Source organism: Arachis ipaensis, chromosome B08 (genome assembly GCF_000816755.2).
Source record: "Arachis ipaensis cultivar K30076 chromosome B08, Araip1.1, whole genome shotgun sequence".
In the NCBI taxonomy this organism is placed as follows: Eukaryota; Viridiplantae; Streptophyta; class Magnoliopsida; order Fabales; family Fabaceae; genus Arachis; species Arachis ipaensis.
The window spans coordinates 41,487,306-41,511,712 of record NC_029792.2 but is presented as its reverse complement, the minus strand read 5'-3'; the positions used below and the strand labels follow the sequence as shown (position 1 = coordinate 41,511,712).

General features: G+C 37.5%; 1 pseudogene; it reads left to right on the top strand.

The window, feature by feature from the left end:
- LOC107610980 overlaps positions 1-24,407 on the top strand; it is a 174,186-nt pseudogene that overhangs the window by 67,266 nt on the left and 82,513 nt on the right.

Genomic DNA, 24,407 nt, shown 5'->3' with positions numbered 1-24,407 from the left:
CTTTGCTCCTTGTTTGCTTAGTGTCATGTGTTGCACAAGCCTTTGGCGTTTTCTTTTTCTTATCAGTGCACTACACATCTCCACTTTAGGCATTTTAGTTCACATTTCTTCTTGAGACATTGGTGCCCAGCACCTCTTTGTGTGACTAAATGTTTTGTATTTAGGTTGCTCTTGATAATGGACTTTTGGTTGATAATCCCGGGTTAGTTAACCCAAGTTACCAAGTGTTGAAACACTCCTCAGAACCTATTCATCCAAGCATATCCTTAATACATAAACACCACAGGCATTTGTCTCAGAAGTTCAAACCATTGGTGCCTAGCTTATTTTCTCAATTTTTCTGCTTTTTGGTTGCCTTTTTCATTGGCTTTTTCTTCTTCTTTTTCTTTCTTTTTCATGGCCAAAGACATTTATTCATCAAGATCCATAGACAGTTTTCAATTTCTACATAAAAATGATAATTCTACACTCTATTTCCAGTGATGTGACTTAACAATCAAGCATGCATACCACCACTTAATTCTACTTGATTTGTTACTAATTGAGCCAAGTCACTTTTGTTCAAACTTTTCTTTTATTTTTGGAAACAGAACAAGCATGGCAAGCATTTGTTTAAGATGGTGAAGTTATATCCAAATATCTAGGCATTCACTTTATTCAAAGCAATAAACAGACAGATATACTAAATACTTCACATTCCAGAAAGATTCAACATTCACAGTTTAAACCAGAACAAGCATGCTTTTGTTTGCCCTTTTTAAAGAATTATCAAGGAACAATACCACCTTGTGAAATTCCTTTTTCTCTTTGTTGCTAGGAAACAATTTGATTTCTCCTTCTTCTCCTAAATGCTAAATCATGCTTTAAGATCCTTGTTTCCTTTCCTGCAAAGAGTGATGAAGTTGCTTGCTTCTCAAGCACTTGAGTGGTTAGCTCAACTATGTATGGGAGAATCCTCTGTCAATTTTTGTTTCTCCTATGATGCAAGGAATATGAAAACTTCCTGGGTCTGTTTTCTTAGAGACTGTGTCCTTCTTGATGAGAGCACTGCATTCTTTGTTCATTGTTACCGTTTGTCCTCCCTTCAAAACTCTTTTCTTGCTCAACAATTCCTTTAAATACTTGATGTGTGTAGGCATTTGATGGAGAATCTCAAGAAAGGGAATATTGACATGGAGAGACTTAAATGTCTCTAAAAACCTTGAATAGGTTCTCCCCTTTTCACTTCTTCCTAACCTCTGAGGAAATGGTGCTTTTGGTTGGTATATTTCCAGCGTGCCTTTTTGCAGTTCCTTGGCTTGCTCAGTTTCACTTTCCTGCTTAGCTTCCTCCACACCTTCCTTCAAGATTTCTGGCTCCTGTTTTGAGGGTCTTATTCCTTCTTCTTCCTTCAATATGGTGATGGCCTTGCATTCTTCCCATCTCACTCTCTTTTGTTCCCCTTTTGGATTCTTTTCTGTGTCACTAGGGAACACTGCAGTTGATTTGGGGGCCTGCTGAGATAGCTCTCCTACTTGAGACTCCATCCTCTTGAGTTTTTCACCATGGTTCCTTAAGGTAGCTCTCACATCATCCCTGAAGCTTTTCAATCTAGCCTAAGATGCCTTGGCATCAAGTGCCTGTGGCGTTTATGTATCTAGTGGTAATATTGGAAAACAAATCGCTTAAGGTCACAGCCAAGCTAAAAAAGAAGATGTGTTCAAGAATCACGAAAAGATGAACTAAGAAACTCAATGATATCATCCGGATTCTGAGTTTCTAAAGATGTCAATACTTCTGAGCTTCAAAGGAAAGTGAGATGCCAAAACTATTCAGAAGTAAATAGCTACTAGCCCCGAAAAGAAGCTGTGTTCAAGAATCAAGAAAATCTGAACTAAGAAAATCAATGATATCATTCGGATTCTGAGTTCCTAAAGATGTCAATACTTCTGAGCTTCAAAGGAAAGTGAGATGCCAAAACTATTTAGAAGTAAATGGCTACTAGCCCCGCTCATAAATTGGAACTGAGCTTCATTGAAAACTCTGAGATCTATTGTCTCCATCTCTTCTTCCTTATCCTACTCTATTTTTGGTTGCTTGGGGACAAGCAACAGTTTAAGTTTGGTATTCTGATGAGCAGATATTTTATACGCTTTTTGGCATTATTTTCATAGAGTTTTTAGTTATGTTTTGTTGAATTTTATTAAGTTTTAGTAGCTTTTAGTGCAAAAATCACTTTTTGGATGCTACTTTGAGTTTTTGTGTTTTTCCTATGTTTTTAGGTGGTTTTTGGGTGATTCTGGCAAGTTTTGGAGAAGTCTGATTCAGAGACAGAGAAAGGACTGCAGATGCTGTCAGATTCTAACCTCTGTGCATTCAAATGAGCATTTCTGGAGCTACAAAGGTTTAATTAACGCGCTTTTAACGGTATTGGAAAGCTAACATCCCAGGATTTCCAGCAATATATAATGGTTTATACTTATCTTTAGAGATGATGGCCCAAAATGGGCGTTAAACGCCCACCTGACCCCCTGTCTGGCGTTTCAACGCCCCAGAAGGAGCGAAACGGCGTTTGGCTGCCCAAAAGAGAGCAAGCCTGGCGTCCAACATCCCAAGAGGAGTCCCAGCATGTGGAGTCATTCCAAGGTCAGCCCAAACACTCACCAAGTGGGCCCAAGAAGTGGATTTTCGCACCAAGAGTCTAGCTTATCTTATTTTTGTAATCTCTAGTTATTAGATTAGTATATATAGAAGAAGATCACTCATGTTTAGGGACTTTTGAATCTTCTTCCACCCTTTTTTTGAACCTTTCACTATTTTTCTGTAAGCTATGAGCAACTAAACCTCATAAGTTAGGGTTAGGAGCTCTCCTGATTCTCATGGATTAATAATATTACTGTTTCTATTTCAATATGCTAGATTCTATTCTCTTATGCATTCTCGTTCTTCATCTTATGAATTGAAGATGAAACATGACATTCATCCTTGTTCTACTTGGGTTCCGTGCGAGTCCCAACTCGAATAGCATTGAGCTAAAGCTAGTGATTGCATTGCAGATTCCAAGAGAGTACCTGGGCAACTTTGGATATGTGACATAAGATCCCGTTGACCGTGGGTTACTGAGGTCTCTGTGGCGCTAAGGATAGAGTCAGAAAAGCAACATTCTCTGATCCAGAAGATCTGACCTTGTCTGTAGTGTTTTGAGTAGGATCGCGAAGGAGAATGGATTGCTTAGTGCTTCATCATCGGCTATAGTGAGAAACCATGAGTTAACTTGATGAGAGGACATGAGTTACTCGGATATGGTGGACTGCTGGTGCACGAAATTGTGATCATCAACAATGGCGCCAAAGACTTGGTGCTTTCAAACGTTAATCACACTTTGTCACAACTTCGCACAACTAACCAGCAAGTGCACTGGGTCGTCCAAGTAATAAACCTTACGTGAGTAAGGGACGATCCCACGGAGACTGTCGGCTTGAAGCAAGCTATGGTCACTTTGTAAATCTCAGTCAGGCGGATTCAAATGGTTATAGAGAATTGATAATTAAAACATAATTAAAATATAAACTAGGATAGAGATATTTATGTAATTCATTGGTGAGAATTTCAGATAAGCGTATAGAGATACTTTCGTTCCTCTTGAACCTCTGCTTTCCTGCTATCTTCATCCAATCATTCCTACTCCTTTTCATGGCAAGCTGTATGTTGGGCATCACCGTTGTCAATGGCTACATCCCGTCCTCTCTGTGAAAATGGTCCAATGCGCTGTCACTGCATGGCTAATCATCTGTCGGTTCTCGATCATACTGGAATAGGATTTACTATCCTTTTGCGTCTGTCACTACGCCCAGCACTCGCGAGTTTGAAGCTCGTCACAGCCATCCCTTCCCAGTTCCTACTCGAAATACCACAGACAAAGTTTAGACTTTCCGGATCTCAGGAATGGCCATCCATGGGTTCTAACTTATACCATGAAAACTCTAATATCTCAGACTCGGTCCCCTGTATTAGATATCTAAGAGATACTCATTCTGTCTCGTCTTCATGTAGAACGGAAGTGGTTGTCAGGCACGCGTTCATAGGTGAGAATGGTGATGAGCGTCACATAATCATCACATTCATCATGTTCTTGGGTGCGAATGAATATCTTAGAATAGGAATAAGCTTGAATTGAATAGAAAAACAGTAGTACTTTGCATTAATACTCAAGGAACAGCAGAGCTCCACACCTTAATCTATGGTGTGTAGAAACTCTACCATTGAAAATACATAAGAACAAAGTCTACACATGGCCAAATGGCCAGCCCCCAAAACGTGATCAAAGGATCAAAAGACAATCCAAAGATTAAAACTAAAGATGTAAATATAATAGTAAAAAGTCCTATTTATACTAAACTAGTTACTAGGGTCTACAAAAATAAGTAAATGATGCAAAAATCCACTTTCGGGCCCACTTGGTGTGTGCTTGGGCTGAGCATTAAGCTTTAATTTGTAGAGACTCTTTTTGGAGTTAAACGCCAGTTTGTAACGTGTTTCTGGCGTTTAACTCTACTTTGCAACCTGTTTCTGGCGTTTGACTCCAGAATAGGGCAGAGAGCTAGCGTTGAACGCCAGTTTGCATCATCTAAAATGAGGCAAAGTATGGACTATTATATATTTCTGGAAAGCCCTGGATGTCTACTTTTCAACGCATTTGAGAGCGCGCCATTTGAATTTTTGTAGCTCCAGAAAATCCACTTCGAGTGCAGGAAGGTCAGAGTCCAACAGCATCTGCAGTCCTTCTTCAGCCTCTGAATCTGATTTTTGCTCAAGTCCCTCAATTTCAGCCAGAAATTTCCTGAAATCACAGAAAAACACAAACTCATAGTAAAGTCTAGAAATGTGATTTTTATTTAAAAACTAATAAAAATATACTAAAAACTAACTAAATTATACTAAAAACTATGTCAAAACAATGCCAAAAAGCGTATAAATTATCCGCTCATCACAACACCAAACTTAAATTGTTGCTTGTCCCCAAGAAACTGAAAATAAAATAGGATAAAAAGAAGAGAATATACTATAAATTCCAAAATATCATTGAAACTTAGCTCCAATCAGATGAGCGGGATTAGTAGCTTTTTGCCTCTTGAATAGTTTTGGCATCTCACTTTATCCATTGAAGTTCAGAAAGATTGGCATCTATAGGAACTCAGAGTTCAGATAATGTTATTGATTCTCCTAGTTCAGTATGTTGATTCTTGAACACAGCTACCTTATGAGTCTTGGCCGTGGTCCTAAGCACTTTGTTTTCCAGTATTACCACCGGATACATAAATGTCACAGACACATAACTGGGTGAACCTTTTCTGATTGTGACTCAGCTTTGCTAAAGTCCCCAATTAGAGGTGTCCAGGGTTCTTATGCACACTCTTCTTTTTGCTTTGGACCTCGACTTTAACCGCTCAATCTCAAGTTTTCACTTGACACCTTCACGCCACAAGCACATGGTTAGGGACAGCTCGGTTTAGCCGCTTAGACCAGGATTTTATTCCTTTAGGCCCTCCTATCCACTGATGCTCAAAGCCTTGGATCCTTTTATTACCCATGCCTTTTGGTTTTAAGGGCTATTGGCTTTTTGCTCTTGACTTTTGGTTTAAAGAGCTTTTGGCTTTTTCTGCTTGCTTTTTCTTTTTCTTTTTCTCTTTTTTTTCGCAAGCTTTTGTATTCACTGCTTTTTCTTGCTTCAAGAATCATTTTTATGATTTTTCAGATTATCAAATAACATGTCTCCTTTTCATCATTCTTTCAAGAGCCAACATATTTAACATTCATAAACAACAATATCAAAAGACATATGCACTGTTCAAGCATTCATTCAGAAAACAAAAAGTATTGTCACCACATCAAAATAATTAAACTAATTTCAAGGATGAATTTGAAATCATGTACTTCTTGTTCTTTTATTTTTGGAACATTTTTCATTTAAGAAATGTGATGGATTCATAGGACATTCATAACTTTAAGGCATAGACACTTAGACACTAGTGATCATGTAATAAGACACAAACATAAATAAACATAAAGCATAGTAAACGAAAAACAGGAAAATAAGAACAAGGAGATTAAGGAACGGGTCCACCTTAGTGAGGGTGGCGTCTTCCTCTTCTTGAAGAACCAGTGGTGCTCTTGAGCTACTCTATGTCTCTTCCTTGCCTTTGTTGCTCCTCCCTTATAGCTCTTTGATCTTCTCTAATCTCATGGAGAATGATGGAGTGCTCTTGGTGCTCCATCCTTAGTTGTCCCATGTTGGAGCTTAATTCTCCTAGGGAGGTGTTGATTTGCTCCCAATACTTTTGTGGAGGGAAGTGCATCCCCTGAGGCATCTCAGGAATTTCATGGTGAGGAATTTCCTCATACTCTTGTTGAGGTCCATGATCTCTTGTTTGCTCCATCCTTTTCTTAGTGATGGACTTTTGAGATGGATCTCTCCATCTCCCATGACTCAGAGATGGAAGCTTTTGCCTTCCCTTTCCTCTTTCTAGAGGTTTCTCTGGCCTTAGGTGTCATAAATGGTTATGGAAAACCAAAAAGCAACGCTTTTACCACACCAAACTTAGAAGGTTTGCTCGTCCTCGAGCAAAAGAAGAGAAGAGGAAGTAGAAGAAGAAGAAAATAGATGAGATGGAGAGGTGTAAGTGGTTCGGCCAAGGGGGTTTTAGGTGGTTATGATGTGTGAAAAGGAAGGAGTGATGGTTTGAATTTGAGTGGGTGGGTGTAGGTGGGTTGTATGAAGGTTTTGGAGGAGTAATGGAGGTGATTGGTGGAGGTTATTTTGGGGAAGAGTATTATGAAAAGGTGTGAAGAGGAGAGAAGAAGAGGTGTGGTAGGTGGGGATCCTGTGGGGTCTACAGATCCAGAGGGGTCAAGGACTTAACATCCCTGCTCTATTTAGGTGTGCAAAACACCCTTGCTGTGCAATCCTGGCGTTTAACGCCAGACTGCTGCCTGTTTTTGGCGTTAAACACCCAAAAGTAGCCTGTTTCTGGCGTTTAACGCCAGGTAAATGCTTGTTTCTGGCGTTAAACACCAGCTTGGTGCTTGTTTCTGGCGTTAAACACTAGAAAGATGCTTGTTTCTGGCGTTTAAATGCCAGAATGCTCCTCCTCCAGGGTGTGCTATTTTTTATGCTGTTTTTCATTTTATTTTTGAATTTTTTTTGTAGTTTTTGTGACTCCACATGATCATCAACCTAATAAAACACAAAATAGAAATAAAAAAAATAAAATAGATATAATTAAATAACATTGGGTTGCCTCCCAACAAGCACTTCTTTAATGTCAATAGCTTGACAGTGAGCACTCATGGAGCCTCACAGATGTTCAGAGCATTATTGGGACCTCCCAACACCAAACTTAGAGTTTGACTGTGGGGGCTTTGGTTGACTCTGCAGTGAGAGAAGCTTTTCATGCTTCCTCTTCATGGTAACAGAAGGAGATCCTTGAGTTTTAAACACAAGGATGTCCTCATTCAGTTGAAGGATCAATTCTTCTCTGTCCACATCAATCACAGCTCTTGCTGTGGCTAAGAAGGGTCTTCCAAGGATGATGGATTCATCCTCATCCTTCCCAGTGTCTAGGATTATGAAATCAGCAGGGATGTAAAGGCCTTCAACCTTTACTAACACGTCCTCTACTAGTCCATAAGCCTGTTTTCTTGAGTTGTCTGTAATCTCTAATGAGATTCTGGCAGCTTGCACCTCAAAGATCCCAAGTTTCTCCATTACAGAGAGTGGCATTAAGTTTATTCCTGACCCCAGGTCGCACAGAGCCTTCTCAAAGGTCATGGTACCTATGTTATAGGGAATTAGGAATTTACTAGGATCCTGTTTCTTTTGAGGTAATTTCTGCCTATCCAATGCATTCAGTTCATTGGTGAGCAAGGGAGGTTCATCTTCACAAGTCTCATTACCAAATAATTTGGCATTCAGCTTCATGATTGCACCAAGGTACTTAGCAACTTGCTCTTCAGTAAGGTCTTCATCCTCTTCAGAGGATGAACACTCATCAGAGCTCATGAAGGGCAGAAGGAGGTTCAATGGAATCTCTATGGTCTCTAGATGAGCCTCAGATTCCTTTGGTTCCTCAAAGAAAAACTCCTTATTGGTCACTGAACGTCCCAGGAGGTCTTCCTCACTGGGATTCACGTCCTCCTCCTCCCTTGTAGGTTCGGCCATGATGGTCAAATCAATGGCCTTGCACTCTCTCTTTGGATTTTCTTCTATATTGCTTGGGAGAGTACTAGGAGGAGTTTTAGTGACTCTTTTACTCAGCTGGCCCACTTGTGCCTCCAAATTTCTAATGGAGGACCTTGTTTCATTCATGAAACTTACACCATTATTAAAGCCTTGTTGAGGCTTTTGTTGATCTTTCCATGAGAAATTTGGATGATTTCTCCATGAGGGATTATAGGTGTTTCCATAGGGTTCACCCATGTAATTCACCTTTGCTATTGCAGGGTTCTCAGGATCATAAGCTTCTTCTACAGAAGATGCCTCTTGAGTAATGTTGGATGCAGCTTGCATTCTATTCAGACTCTGAGAAATTATATTGACTTGCTGAGTCAATATTTGAGCCAATATGGCAGTCAGAGTATCAATTTCAAGAACTTTCTTCCTTTGAGGTGTCCCATTACTCATAGGATTCCTTTCAGAAGTGTACATGAACTGGTTATTTGCAACCATGTCAATGAGTTCCTGAGCTTCTGCAGGCGTTTTCTTTAGGTGAATGGATCCTCCTGCAGAATGGTCCAATGACATCTTTGATAATTCAGACAGACCATCATAGAATATATCCAGGATGGTCCATTCTGAAAGCATGTCAGAAGGACACTTTTTTGTCAGTTCCTTGTATCTCTCCCAAGCTTCATAGAGGGATTCACCTTCCTTCTGTTTGAAGGTTTGAACATCCACTCTAAGCTTGCTAAGCTTTTGAGGAGGAAAGAACTTGGCTAAGAAAGCCGTGACCAGCTTATCCCAAGAGTTTAGGCTATCCTTAGGTTGAGAGTCCAACCATATTCTAGCTCTGTCTCTTATAGAAAACGGGAAAAGCATAAGCTTGTAGACCTCGTGATCAACCCCATTGGTCTTAACAGTATCACAGATCTGCAAGAATTCAGTTAAGAACTGAAAAGGATCTTCTGATGGAAGTCCATGAAACTTGCAGTTCTGTTGCATCAGAGAAACTAATTGAGGCTTTAGCTCAAAATTGTTTGCTCCAATGGCAGGGATTGAGATGCTTCTTCCATATAAGTTGGAATTTGGTGCAGTAAAGTCATCAAGCATCTTCCTTGCATTGTTATTATTTACGGCCATGTGTCCTTCTTTTTCAAAAATTTCTGTCAGATTTTCTCTAGAGAGTTGTGCTTTGGCTTCCCTTAGCTTCCTCTTCAGAGTCCTTTCAGGTTCAGGATCAGCCTCAACAAGAATGTTCTTATCCTTGTTCCTGCTCATATGAAAAAGAAGAAAACAGAAAAGAAAATATGGAATCCTCTATGTCACAGTATAGAGATTCCTTTATGTGAGTAGAAGAAGATAAGAATAGAAGAAGGAAAAGATAAGAATTCAAACATAGGGGAGAGGAGTAGGTTCGAATTCTTAGATGAAGAGAAGTGTTAGTAAATAAATAAATAATTAGAAAGAGATGAGGGAGAAGAATTTTCGAAAATCATTTGTAAAGAAAAGAAAAATATTTTTGTTTTTAATTTAAATTTAAAATTAAAATTCGAAAATAAAAAAGAAGAAAAATTAAATTAAATTAAAATTTAAAATAATTAGTTAATAAAAAAAGAAATTTTGAAAAAGAGGGAAGGGATTTTCGAAAATTAGAAAAGGAGAGTTAGTTAGGTAGTTTTGAAAAAGATATGAATCAAACAAAAAGATAAGATTAATTGAAAAAGATTTGAAAATCAATTTTGAAAAGATAAGAAGTTAGAAAACAAGTTAGAAAAGATTTTGAAATTAATTTTGAAAAAGATGTGATCGAAACTTATTTTGAAAAAGATTTGAAAAAAAATTAAAAAGATTTGATTTTGAAAATTAAAGTCGATTACTTGACTAACAAGAAACAAAAAGATAGGATTTTTAAATTGAAGATTGAACCTTTCTTACTAGGCAAGTAACAAACTTAAAATTTTTGAATCAATCACATTAATTGTTAGCATTAATTTTGAAAATATGAAATAAAAATCAGAAAAAGATTTTTGAAAATCAATTTGAAATTTTCAAAAATTATGAAAGAGAAATGAAAAAGATTTGACTTTTGAAAAAGATTTGAAAAAGATAGAATTTTTTAAATTGAAAATTTGATTTGACTCAGAAAACAAATAGATTTTAAAAAATTTTGAAAAAGTCAACTCAAATTTTCGAATTTTATGAGTGAAAAGGGGAAAGATATTTTTTTTATTTTTGAATTTTAATGAAGAAAGAGAAAAACATAAAATTGATGCAAAACATGAAAACATTGGATTAAAATAAAAGATGCATGCAAGAACACTATGAGTGTCAAGATGAACACCAAGAACACTTTGAATATCAAGATGAACACCAAGAACTTATTTTTGAAAATTTTGAAGAAAAGAAGAACATGCTAGACACCAAACTTAGAAATTTTCAAACTTTAGACACTAACAAATTGAAAATGCATATGAAAAACAAGAAAAGACACAAAACAAGAAATTTTAAAGATCAAACAAGAAGACTTACCAAGAACAACTTGAAAATCATGAAGAATGCAATGCATGGATTTTCAAAAATTTTTATGAAATTAAAAAGATGCAATTGACACCAAACCTAAAAATTGACACAAGACTTAAACAAGAAACACAAAATTTTGGTTTTTATGATTTTATAAAAAAAATTTTGGTATTTTTGAAAATTATTTTGGGAAAAACAAAAAAGAAGAAAGTTTTTTTTTGTATTATTTTCGAAAATAAGAAATAAAAAGCTTAAAAATAAAATAAAATTACCTAATCTGAGCAACAAGATGAACCGTTAGTTGTTCAAACTCGAACAATCCCCGGCAACGGCGCCAAAAACTTGGTGCACGAAATTGTGATCATCAACAATGGCGCCAAAGACTTGGTGCTCTCAAACGTGAATCACACTTTGTCACAACTTTGCACAACTAACCAGCAAGTGCATTGGGTCGTCTAAGTAATAAACCTTACGTGAGTAAGGGTCGATCCCACGGGGACTGTCGGCTTGAAGCAAGCTATGGTCACTTTGTAAATCTCAGTCAGGCGGATTCAAATGGTTATAGAGAATTGATAATTAAAACATAATTAAAATATAAACTAGGATAGAGATACTTATGTAATTCATTGGTGAGAATTTCAGATAAGCGTATAGAGATGCTTTCGTTCCTCCTGAACCTCTGCTTTCCTGCTGTCTTCATCCAATCATTCCCACTCCTTTTCATGGCAAGCTGTATGTTGGGCATCACCGTTGTCAATGGCTACATCCTGTCCTCTCTGTGAAAATGGTCCAATGCGCTGTCACTGCATGGCTAATCATCTGCTGGTTCTCGATCATACTGGAATAGGATTTACTATCCTTTTGCATCTGTCACTACGCCCAACACTCGCGAGTTTGAAGCTCGTCACAACCATCGCTTCCCAGATCCTACTTGGAATACCACAGACAAGGTTTAGACTTTGCGGATCTCAGGAATGGCCATCCATGGGTTCTAACTTATACCATGAAGACTCTAATATCTCGGACTTGGTCTCCTGTATTAGATATCTAAGAGATACTCATTCTGTCTCGTCTTCATGTAGAACGGAAGTGGTTGTTAGGCACGCATTCATAGGTGAGAATGGTGGTGAGCGTCACATAATCATCACATTCATCATGTTCTTGGGTGCGAATGAATATCTTAGAATAGGAATAAGCTTGAATTGAATAGAAAAACAGTAGTACTTTGCATTAATACTCAAGGAACAGCAGAGCTCCACACCTTAATCTATGGTGTGTAGAAACTCTACCGTTGAAAATACTTAAGAACAAAGTCTACGCATGGCCGAATGGCCAGCCCCCAAAACATGATCAAAGGATCAAAAGACAATCCAAAGATTAAAACTAAAGATGTAAATACAATAGTAAAAAGTCCTATTTATACTACACTAGTTAATAGGGTTTACAGAAATAAGTAAATGATGCAGAAATCCACTCCCGGGCTTACTTGGTGTGTGCTTGGGCTGAGCATTAAGATTTCATGTGTAAAGACTCTTTCTGGAGTTAAATGCCAGTTTGTAACGTGTTTCTGGCGTTTAACTCTGCTTTGCAACCTGTTTCTGGCGTTTGACTCCAGAATAGCGCAGAGAGCTGGCGTTGAACGCCAGTTTGCGTCATCTAAACTTGGGCAAAGTATGGACTATTATATATTTCTGGAAAGCCCTGGATGTCTACTTTCCAACGCAATTGAGAGCGCGCCATTTTGAGTTCTGTAGCTCCATAAAATTCACTTCGAGTGCAGGGAGGTCAGAATCCAACAGCATCTGCAATCCTTCTTCAGCCTCTGAATATGATTTTTGCTCAAGTCCCTCAATTTCAGCCAGAAATTACCTGAAATCACAGAAAAATACACAAACTCATAGTAAAGTCCAGAAATGTAATTTTTATTTAAAAACTAATAAAAATATACTAAAAACTAACTAAACTATACTAAAAACTATGTAAAAACAATGCCAAAAAGCGTATAAATTATCCGCTCATCAAATGCTATGGAGAGAGAAGAGATTAACTTGATAAGAGGACATGACTTAATCACATACGGCGGCCATTGAATGAATCATTGGTGCGTGGCAGAAGTTAGGCCAATTAGGAGATTAAAATATCATAGAACAGCGTTGCAAGTATAGCTCTAAACCAGCTAAAATTCGCCTCACCAATTTAAAAAGAGTGTCACAAAAATTTTAGAATAGAAAAATACTGGGAGTATAAATCCCAGGTCGTCTCCCAACGAGTTGCGAGAAAGTATGCTATTTTATTAATTAGGAATTTTCTGAGACTTTTGAGAGTTGAATAATGAGCAATTAAATAATTGTAGATTTAAGCAATAAAAATAAACTAAGAATAATTATTGATATTCTAAATAAAAAGCCTTGACTGGGGGAATGATTAATTGGAAGTTCTATCCTTGTTGGGATCTCTTAAGTGCAGTATTAAAAAGGTTGTTGTTTCACTTAGTTAACCCTTACTAAATAAAGGAAAGTCAAGTAATTGAGCTAACCCTTATTCGCAAATCCTAGTCCTCTCCCTTGGGAAGGTCTAGCGTTAATAAATACAGAACTAGCCAACAATTTCCAAATTAATCAACACTTAAGCCTTCCAATTCAAGTGTCTCCTTTAAATCAACCCCCATGTCAAGTATGGAGTCTACTCCATTGACATGGATATAATACTCAGAAAAATATAAGAAGACATAATAAATTAATTAAAATAAAATAGAGATTGAATTAATTAAAAAATAAAAGTAATCCTCTTTATCAACAATCCATGAAAATAATCCAATTAGAACTCTAAATAAAATAAATAAGGATATGGAAGAGTAAGAGACTGATGAGCGGATAATTTATACGCTTTTTGCCATTGTTTTTAGTATGTTTTTAGTATGATTTAGTTAGTTTTTATTATATTTTTATTAGTTTTTAAATAAAAATCACATTTATGGACTTTACTATGAGTTTGTGTGTTTTCCTGTAATTTCAGGTATTTTCTGGCTGAAATTGAGGGAGCTGAGCAAAAATCTGATTCAGGCTGAAAAAGGACTGCTGATGCTGTTGGATTTTGACCTTCCTGTACTCAAAATGGATTTTCTGGAGCTACAGAACTCCAAATGGTGCTCTCTTAATTGCTTGGGAAAGTGGACATCCAGGGCTTTCCAGCAATATATAATAGTCCATATTTTGCTCAAGGATAGACGACGTAAACTGGCGTTAAACGCCAGTTCCATGTTGCAGTCTGGCGTCAAACGCCAGAAACAGGTTACAAATGGGAGTTGAACGCCAGAAACAGGTTACAACCTGGCGTTCAACTCCAGAAACAGCCTAGGCACGTGAGAAGCTTAAGTCTCAGCCCCAGCACACACCAAGTGGGCCCCAGAAGTGGATTTCTGCACCATCTATCATAGTTTGTTCATTTTCTGTAAACCTAGGTTACTAGTTTAGTATTTAAACAACTTTTAGAGGTCTATTTCGTACCTCATGACATTTTAGATCTGAACTTTGTACTCTTTGACGGCATGAGTCTCTAAACTCCATTGTTGGGGGTGAGGAGCTCTGCTGTGTTTCGATGAATTAATGCAACTATTTTTGTTTTCTATTCGAACACGCTTGTTTCTATCTAAGATGTTCATTCGCACTTCAATATGATGGATGTGATGATCCGTGACACTCATCATCATCCTCAACCTATGAACGTGTGCCTGGCAACCACCTCCGTTGTACCTTCGATTGAATGAATATCTCTTGGATTCCTTAATCAGAATCTTCGTGGTATAAGCTAGAATCCATTAGCAGCATTCTTGAGAATCCGGAAAGTCTAAACCTTGTCTGTGGTATTCCGAGTAGGATTCAGGGATTGAATGACTGTGACGAGCTTCAAACTCGCGAGTGTTGGGCGTAGTGACAGACGCAAAAGGATCAATGGATCCTATTCTGACATGATCGAGAACCGACAGATGATTAGCCGTGCGGTGACAGCGCACCTGGACCTTTATCACTGAGAGGACGGATGGGTCAGAGTCTTTTACTTTCTTTTCAAAAATCTTTCAAAATTTTTATTTTTCTTTATTAATCTGTGTTTTGTCTTGGAGTCTTTTATTATTGTTCTTGTTAGAATTTTAGAATCCTTATTTTCTTTTTCAAATTTTTTTTCAAAATTTTATTTATCTTTTACTAATAATTGAATTTCTCTGTTTGAGTTTGGTTTCATATTTTAAGTTTGGTGTCAATTGCATGTTTTTATTTTCCTTTAAATTTTCGAAATTTGTGTTCTTTGTTCTTTCTTCATCTTCAAGTTGTTCTTGTTTATTTTCCTTGTTTGATCTTTAGTTTTTCTTGTTTTGTGATTTTTCTTGTTTTTCTTGTGCATTTTTGAATTATTAGTATCTAAAAAAAATTATTTATTAAATACCTTGTTAAAACACTTTAAATTTATAGCTCAATTGGCTAGAGCGTGATGCTTATGTTCTTGGTAATTGGCTATCTTCTTTTTTAAAAACTTTTTCAAAATTAATTTTTCTTTGAATAAATCTTGTGCCAAACTTTAAGTTTGGTGTTTTCTTGTTGATTTTTCTTTAGTTTTCGAAAATTTTGTTTTGGTTTTCTAAAAATTTTAAGTTTGGTGTTCTATCTTCATGTTCTTGTTGTTCTTGTGAGTCTTCAAAGTGTTCTTGAGTCTTCCTTGTGTTTTGATCTTAAAATTTTTAAGTTTGGTGTTCCTTGGTGTTTTTTCTCCAAATTTTCGAAAATAAGGAGCATTAGATCTAAAAATTTTAAGTTTTTTGTCTTTTTATTGTTTTTCTCTTTCCTCATTGAATTCAAAAATATCTTTTTCCTTTATTTTAACTGATTTTTCGAATTTTCCTTTTAAAAATTCAGATTTTATTTTAAAATTTTTATTTTATCTTATCTTAGTTTTAAAATTTCAAAATTCAAATCTTTTTCAAAAAAAAAATCATATCTTTTTCAAAATCATATCTTATCTTATTCCAAATTTTAAATTTCAACTTCCAAAATTCAAAATTCAAATTTCAAAATTCAAATTTCAAAATTTAAATTTCAAAATTTAAATTTCAAAACTTTTTAATTTAAATTCCTTATCTTCTCTTACCTAGCTTATCTTATCTTTTCTAATCTCAAATCTTAAAATCAAATCTTTTTCATATCTTTTATTTTATTATTTTATTTTATTTTCTTACAAGTATCTTTAATTTTAAGACATATCTTTTTCAAAACTTCATAACCAATTTCGCTCTCTCTTCATTTTTTTGAAAATCCTCACCCACATCTTTTTCTAATCTTTTTAAGTAATTAATTTAGTTTTCAATTTTCTTTTATTTATTTTTCTTCAAATTCTCGAAATTATAGTTAATTTTTCATTTATTTTCTTTTCTTTTATTTTACTTTAATTTCGGTTTTCAAAAAAAATATAAAAAAATATTTTATTTGCAATCCGCATCATCTCCCTTTCTCCATCATGGACCTAAGTGGAAATGAACAGTCCAGAAGGACTCTGGGGTCATATGCCAACCCCACTACTGCTTCATATGGGAGTAGTATCTGTATACCCTCCATTGGAGTCAATAGCTTTGAGTTGAATCCTCAGCTTATTATCATGGTGCAGCAAAGTTGCCAGTATTCCGGTCTTCCTCAGGAAGAACCTACAGAGTTTCTGGCACAGTTTTTACAGATTGCTAACACAATACATGATAAGGAAGTAGATCAGGATGTCTACAGATTATTACTGTTTCCATTTGCTGTAAAAGACCAAGCTAAGAGGTGGTTAAATAACCAACCTAAGGCTAGCATAAGGACATGGAAACAGCTGTCAGAAAAATTCCTAAATCAATACTTCCCTCCAAAACGGATGACACAGCTAAGGCTGGACATCCAAGGCTTTAAACAAGGAGATAATGAATCTCTTTATGATGCCTGGGAGAGATATAGAGAGATGCTAAGAAAATGCCCCTCTGAAATGTTTTCAGAATGGGTGCAGTTAGACATCTTCTATTATAGGCTTACAGAGAAAGCTCAAATTTCTCTAGATCACTTAGCTGGTGGATCTATACACATGAGAAAGACAATTGAAGAGGCTCAAGAGCTTATTGATACAGTTGCCAGAAATCAGCATCTGTACCTAAGCAGTGAATCTTCCATGAAAGAAGAGGCTAAAACAGTAACTGCTGAACTCAGTCCTACAGAACAAATTACTGAATTCAATCAACAATTAGACTTTCTAACAAAATAGCTGGCCGAATTCAAGGAGATACTACAAGACACAAGAATAGCTAATCTGAATATGGAAGTACAGTTGAAGCAAACAGAACAGCAGTTATCAAAACAAATAAAAGAAGAGTGCCAAGCAGTTCAATTAAGAAGTGGGAAAACATTAAATACTTCACTTCAAGGTAGCAGGAAGCCAAGAAATGAACAAACTGCTGTTCAAAATCCCTCTGAGGACAGTAAGAGCCCAGAGAGGAATAACTCTGGCATTTAAACGCCAGAAACAAGCAAGGAGTTGGCGTCAAACGCCCAATGGAAGCTCAGTTCTGGCGTTCAAACGCCAGGAACAAGTAAGGAGTTGGCGTCCAACGCCACTCCAGCTTCTAACTCTGGCATTCAAATGCCAGTGAGGGATCAGACACACACAAGTGCTGATAACAACCCCTCTAAAAAGGCTTCTCCAACCACCTCTATAGGAAATAAACCTGCAGGAACTAAGGTTGAGGAATACAAAGCCAAGATACCTTATCCTCAAAAACTCCGCCAAGAGGAGCAGGATAAGCAATTTGCTTGCTTTGCAGACTATCTCAGGACTCTTGAAATAAAGATTCAGTTTGCAGAGCCACTTGAGCAAATACCCTCTTATGCCAAGTTCATGAAAGAGATCTTGAGTCATAAGAAGGATTGGAGAGAAACTGAAAGAGTTCTCCTCACTGAAGAATGTAGTGCAGTCATTCTGAAAAGCTTCCCAGAAAAGCTTAAGGATCCTGGGAGCTTTCTGATACCGTGCACATTAGAGGGTAATTGCACCAAGACAGCTTTATGTGATCTTGGGGCAAGCATCAATCTAATACCTGCATCCACTATCAGAAAGTTTGGTTTAACTGAAGAAGTCAAACCAACCCGGATATGTCTCCAACTTGCTAATGGCTCCATTAAATACCCATCAGGCGTGAAAGAACTAATTCAAGTGCTAAGGACACACAAGACAGCTCTTGGGTGGTCCATAAGTGACCTTAAGGGCATAAGCCCAGCTAGATGCATGCACAAAATCCTATTGGAGGATGATGCTAAGCCAGTGGTCCAACCACAGAGGTGGCTAAATCCAGCCATGAAGGAAGTGGTGCAGAAAGAGGTCACCAAATTACTAGAGGCTGGGATTATTTATCCTATTTCTGATAGCCCCTGGGTGAGCCCTGTTCAAGTTGTTCCCAAGAAGGGAGGCATGACAGCGGTTCATAATGAAAAAAATGAACTGGTTCCTACAAGAACAGTTACAGGGTAGCGCATGTGTATTGACTACATAAGGCTCAATACTGCCACCAGAAAGGATGATTTTCCTTTACCATTCATAGACCAGATGCTAGAAAGACTAGCAGGTCATGATTATTACTGCTTTTTGGATGGCTATTCAGGCTACAACCAAATTACAGTAGATCTCCAGGATCAAGAGAAAACAGCATTCACATGTCCATCTGGAGTGTTTGCTTATAGAAGGATGCTATTTGGGCTGTGTAATACGCCTGCAACCTTTCAGAGATGCATGCTCTCTATTTTCTCTGATATGGTGGAAAAATTTCTGGAAGTCTTCATGGATGACTTCTCAGTTTATGGAGACTCATTCAGCTCCTGTCTTGATCACCTGACACTGGTTCTGAAAAGATGCCAAGAGACTAACCTGGTTTTAAACTGGGAAAAATGTCACTTTATGGTGACTGAAGGGATTGTCCTTGGGCATAAGATTTTGAACAAAGAAATAGAGGTGGATCAAGCTAAAGTAGAGGTAATTGAAAAATTACCACCACCTGCCAATGTTAAGGCAATCAGAAACTTTTTGGGGCATGCAGGATTCTATAGGAGGTTTATAAAGGATTTTTCAAAAATCGCAAAACCTCTGAGCAATCTGCTAGCTGCTGACACGCCATTTGTGTTTGACACAGAGTGTCTGTAGAAGTTTGAAACTCTGAAAGCTAAGCTGGTCACAGCACCAGTTATTTCTGCACCAGACTGGACATTACCATTCGAATTAATGTGTGATGCCAGTGATCATGCCATTGGTGCAGTATTGGGGCAGAGGCATAACAAGCTTCTGCATGTCATTTATTATGCTAGCCGTGTTTTAAATGATGCCCAGAAAAATTACACAACCACAGAAAAAGAATTGCTTGCATTGGTTTATGCCATTGACAAGTTTAGATCAAATTAGCTAGAGAAAAAAGATTGCTCCAGCTGAATGAGCTAGAGGAATTCAGACTCACTGCCTTCGAAAATGCCAAGCTTTATAAAGAGAAATAAAAAAGGTGGCATGACAGAAAGCTGTCATCTAGAGTCTTTGAACCAGGACAAAAGGTTCTGTTGTTTAACTTTAGGCTCAGGCTATTCCCCGAGAAACTGAAATCCCGGTGGAGGGGACCATATGTGATTACAAGTGTGTCACCATATGGTTATGTGGAGCTTCAAGACATTGATTCTGATAAGAAGTTCATTGTTAATAAACAAAGAATCAAGCATTATCTTGAAGGCAATGTTGAGCAAGAGTGCTCAAGGCTGAGGCTAGATTAAAAGCTCAACAAGGTCCAGCTAAAGACAATAAAGAAGCGTTTATTGGGAGGCAACCCAATGTTATTCAACTATATCTCTTTATTTTCTATTGCTATTTTATGTCTTCTTAAGGTTGATGATCATGTGAAGTCACAAAAACTACTGAAAAATCAAAAATAGAATGAAAAACAGCAACGAAAATAGCACACCCTGGAGGAGGAGTATTCTGTCCTTTAAACGCCAGAGACAAGCATCTGTCTGGCGTTTAACGCCAGAAACAGGCACCAAGCTGGCGTTTAATGCCAGAAACAAGCATGTACCTGGCGTTAAATGCCAGAAACAAGCTACATTTGGGCGTTTAACGCCAGAAATAGGCAGCAGTCTAGCGTTAAACGCCAGGATTGCACAGCAAGGGCATTTTACATGCCTAATTGGAGTAGGGATGTTAAGTCCTTAACCCCACTGGATCTGTGGACCCCACAGGATCCCCACCTCTTCTTCTCTCCTTATTACACCTTTCCATAACACTCTTCCCCAAATTAACCTCCACCAATCACCTCCGTTACTCCTCCAAACCATCATACAACCCACCTACACCCACCTACTCAAATTCAAACCACTCACACCTCTCCATCTCATCTATTTTCTTCTTCTTCTACTACTTTCTTTCTTTTGCTCGAGGACGAGCAAACATTTTAAGTTTGGTGTGGAAAAAGCATTACTTTTTTTGTTTTTCCATAACCACTAATGCCTCAAGGGATGCATTTCCCTCCACAAAACTATTAGGAGCAACAAAGACAAGGAAGAGACATAGAGGAGCTCAAGAGCACCATTGGTTCTTCAAGAAGAGGAAGAGCCACCCTCACTAAGGTGGACCCGTTCCTTAATCTCCTTGTTCTTATTTTCCTGTTTTTCATTTATTATGCTTTATGTTTTATTTATAATTGTGTCTTTACTATATGATCTCTAGTATCTAAGTATCTATGTCTTAAAGATATGAATGTCCTATGAATCCATCAACTTTCTTAAATGAAAAATGTTTTCTGAAAAAGAAAAAGAAGTACATGAATTTTGAATTTTAAATAGTTTAATTATTTTGATGTGGTGGCAATACTTTCTATTTTCTGAATGAATGCTTGAACAGTGCATATGTCTTTTGAAGTTGTTGTTTATGAATGTTAAAATTGTTGCCTCTTGAAAGAATGATGAAAAAGGAGAAATTTTATTTGATAATCTAAAAAATCATAAAAATGATTCTTGAAGCAAGAAAAAGTAGTGAAGAACAAAGCTTGCAGAAAAAATGCGAAAAAAAAAGAGAGCAAGAAAAAGAAAAAGTAAGCAGAAAAAGCCAAAAGCTCTTTAAACTAAAAGGCAAGAGCAAAAAGCCAATAGCCCTTAAAACCAAAAGGCAAGGGTAATAAAAAGGATCCAAGGCTTTGAGCATCAGTGGATAGGAGGGCCTAAAGGTATAAAATCCTGGCCTAAGCGGCTAAACCAAGCTGTCCCTAACCATGTGCTTGTGGCGTGAAGGTGTCAAGTGAAAACTTGAGACTGAGCGGTTAAAGTCGAGGTCTAAAGTAAAAACAGAGTGTGCTTAAGAACCCTGGATACCTCTAATTGGGGACTTTAGCAAAGCTGAGTCACAATTTGAAAAGGTTCACCCAGTTATGTGTTTGTGGCATGTATGTATCCGGTGGTAATACTGGAAAATAGAGTGCTTAGGGCCACGGCCAAGACTCATACAGTAGCTGTGTTCAAGAATCAACATACTGAACTAGGAGAATCAATAACACTATCTGAATTCTGAGTTCCTATAGATGCCAATCATTCTGAACTTCAAAGGATAAAGTGAGATGCCAAAACTGTTCAGAAGCAAAAAGCTAATAGCCCCGCTCATCTAAATTAAGACTGATCTTCATAGATGTTTTTAGAATTCGTTGTATATTCTCTTCTTTTTATCCTAATTTGTTTTTAGTTGCTTGGGGACAAGCAACAATTTAAGTTTGGTGTTGTGATGAGCGGATAATTTATACGCTTTTTGGCATTGTTTTTAGTATGTTTTTAGTATGATTTAGTTAGTTTTTATTATATTTTTATTAGTTTTTAAATAAAAATCATATTTCTGGACTTTACTATGAGTTTGTGTGTTTTTCTATAATTTCAAGTATTTTCTGGCTGAAATTGAGGGAGCTGAGCAAAAATCTGATTCAGGCTGAAAAAGGACTGCTAATGCTGTTGGATTCTGACTTTCCTGCACTTAAAATGGATTTTCTGGAGCTACAAAACTCCAAATGGTGCGCTCTTAATTGCGTTGGAAAGTAGACATCCAGGGCTTTCCAGATATATATAATAATCCATACTTTGCTCAAGGATAGATGACGTAAACTGGCATTCAACGCCAGTTCCATGTTGCAGTCTGGCGTCAAACGCCAGAAACAGGTTACAAATGGGAGTTGAACGCCAGAAACAGGTTACAACCTAGCGTTCAACTCCAAAAACAGCCTAGGCATGTGAGAAGCTTAAGTCTTAGTCCCAGCACACACCAAGTGGGCCCCAGAAGTGGATTTCTGAACCATCTATCATAGTTTGTTCATTTTCTGTAAACCTAGGTTACTAGTTTAGTATTTAAACAACTTTTAGAGGTCTATTTCGTACCTCATAACATTTTAGATCTGAACTTTGTACTCTTTGATGGCATGAGTCTCTAAACTCCATTGTTGGGGGTGAGGAGCTCTGAGAGACAAAGTAAACAAACTAGAATGATGTCTTCAACGGAGGTAATGATTTCTTCAATATCCAAAAGCATAAGCTAATTAAATATGAATGTAAAGAGAACCTAGAGGGGAAGTAATCCTCTCTAAATTCAGATCTAAAAATCTAAAACTACCCTAATGAGAATATGTGGAGTTGTGTCAAGTTACGTAAAGAGGTGTGTTGAGTCTCTGCATGTTCCCTGGCTTTATTCTGTGTTTATGGGCCGAAAACTTGGTCAAAACGCGGCCCAAAATCGCCCCCAGCATTTTCTGTTAATTATGCAGATCGCGCAGGTCACGTGTACGCGTCGTCCACGCGTACGCGTTGTCCACGCGTTCGCGTCATTCAGGGATTTTCCTTGTCACGCGAGCGCGTCGTTCACGCGTTCGCGTCATTCAGCAATTTTCCTTGTCACGCGTACGCGTCATTCACGCGTTCGCGTCATTCATGCAGACTCCAATCCATGTGTTCGCGTCAGGCATGCGTAAGCGTCGCTGTATTTTTCTCTATTTCACGCGTTCGCGTGAGCCATGCGCATACGTCAGTGTTCGCTCATCACCTTCTTTAGTTTCTTGTGTTCCTTCCATTTTTGCAAGCTTCTTCTCCATTCTCTAAGCCATTCCTGCCATATAAAGCCTGAAACACTTAGCACACGGATCACGGCATCGAATAGTATATGGGAGAATTAAAATATACTAATTAAAGGTTTCTAGGAAGCAAGTTTTCAACCATAAAACAATACTAGGAAGGAAAATGTAAAATCATGCAATTAGTATGAATAAGTGGGTGAAGACTTGATGAAACCACTCAATTAAACACAAGATGAACCATAAAATAGTGGTTTATCAACCTCCCCACACTTAAACATTAGCATGTCCTCATGCTTAGTGTAAGGAGATAAAACAAATGAGTAGGGAAAAGTAAGACTCATGCAATGCAATGCAATGCAACCTATGTATATGAATGTGACGTTTGGTTTTTCTATCGGTAAAGAAATATAAAAATATGATCGCGTTGTAAGTATAGCTTCTAAACCAACAGAAAATCCTTTCGTACAAATGTTTTGGTTGTCACAAGTAACAAACCCCTTTAAAATTGATAACCGAAGTCTTTAAACCTCGGGTCGTCTTCTCAAGGAACTGCAGGGAGGTGTTCTTATTATTGGTTATGAGTTTTGTAAATTGGGGTTTTGAAAGTAAGGAACAAGTAATTTAAATGACAAGTAAAATAAATAAATAACTGTAAAATAAACTCTTGGCAAGGTATGAAAATTCGGAAGTCCTATCCTAGTTACTCCTATGAGAATTGAAGTTAATCCCCCTTAGTTAACCTTTGCGAAAGCAAGGGAAAGTCAAGTGAACTAATTAGTTAGATTCCCAAGTCCTAGCCAACTCCTAAGGAAAGACTAGAGTTAGTGGAATACCAGTCAATTAGCCGACATAACAATCAATCACGATAAGTTGATAACTCAAGAGCCTCCAGTTAATCAATTAAAGCCAAGAATATAAAAAGCTAAACAAGAATCATAAATCTGAAATGCCTCAATTGCATTAATAAGAGAAAATCAATCTAAACATAAAGAGTTCATAAGCCAATTTGGCAACATAAGTAATTAAATGAGAGCATTAAAGTATCCGAAAATAAAAGAGAGATATAAATTAAAAGAAATATTGAACCTGATGAAGAGTTGAAATCCTAAATCCTTTAAGAGGAATCCTAATCCTAAAACCTAAGAGAGAGGAGAGAACCTCTCCCTCTAAAAACTACATCTAAACTATGAAAAGTGAATAATTGAAGGCCTCCCTATGAATGGATGCATTCCTCCACTTTATAACCTCTAATCTATGCTTTCTGTACTTGGATCTGGGCCAAAAAGGGTTTCAAAAATCGTTGGGAGCATTTTCTGCAGTTTCTGGTGCGTGGCGTCTGTCACGCATTCGCGTGGGTCACGCGGTCACGTCATCTGGGAGTTTTCCTTGTCACGCGTTCGCTTCGGTCACGCGTACGCGTCATCTGTGTTCTGCTCAAGGCACACGTCCGCGTCAGTCACGCGTTCGCGTCACTGCCTTTTCGCGCTAGGCATGCGGCCGCGTCGTCCATGCGTTCGCGTTGCTGCCAGTTTCTTCAAAAACTCCATTTTGTGCTTT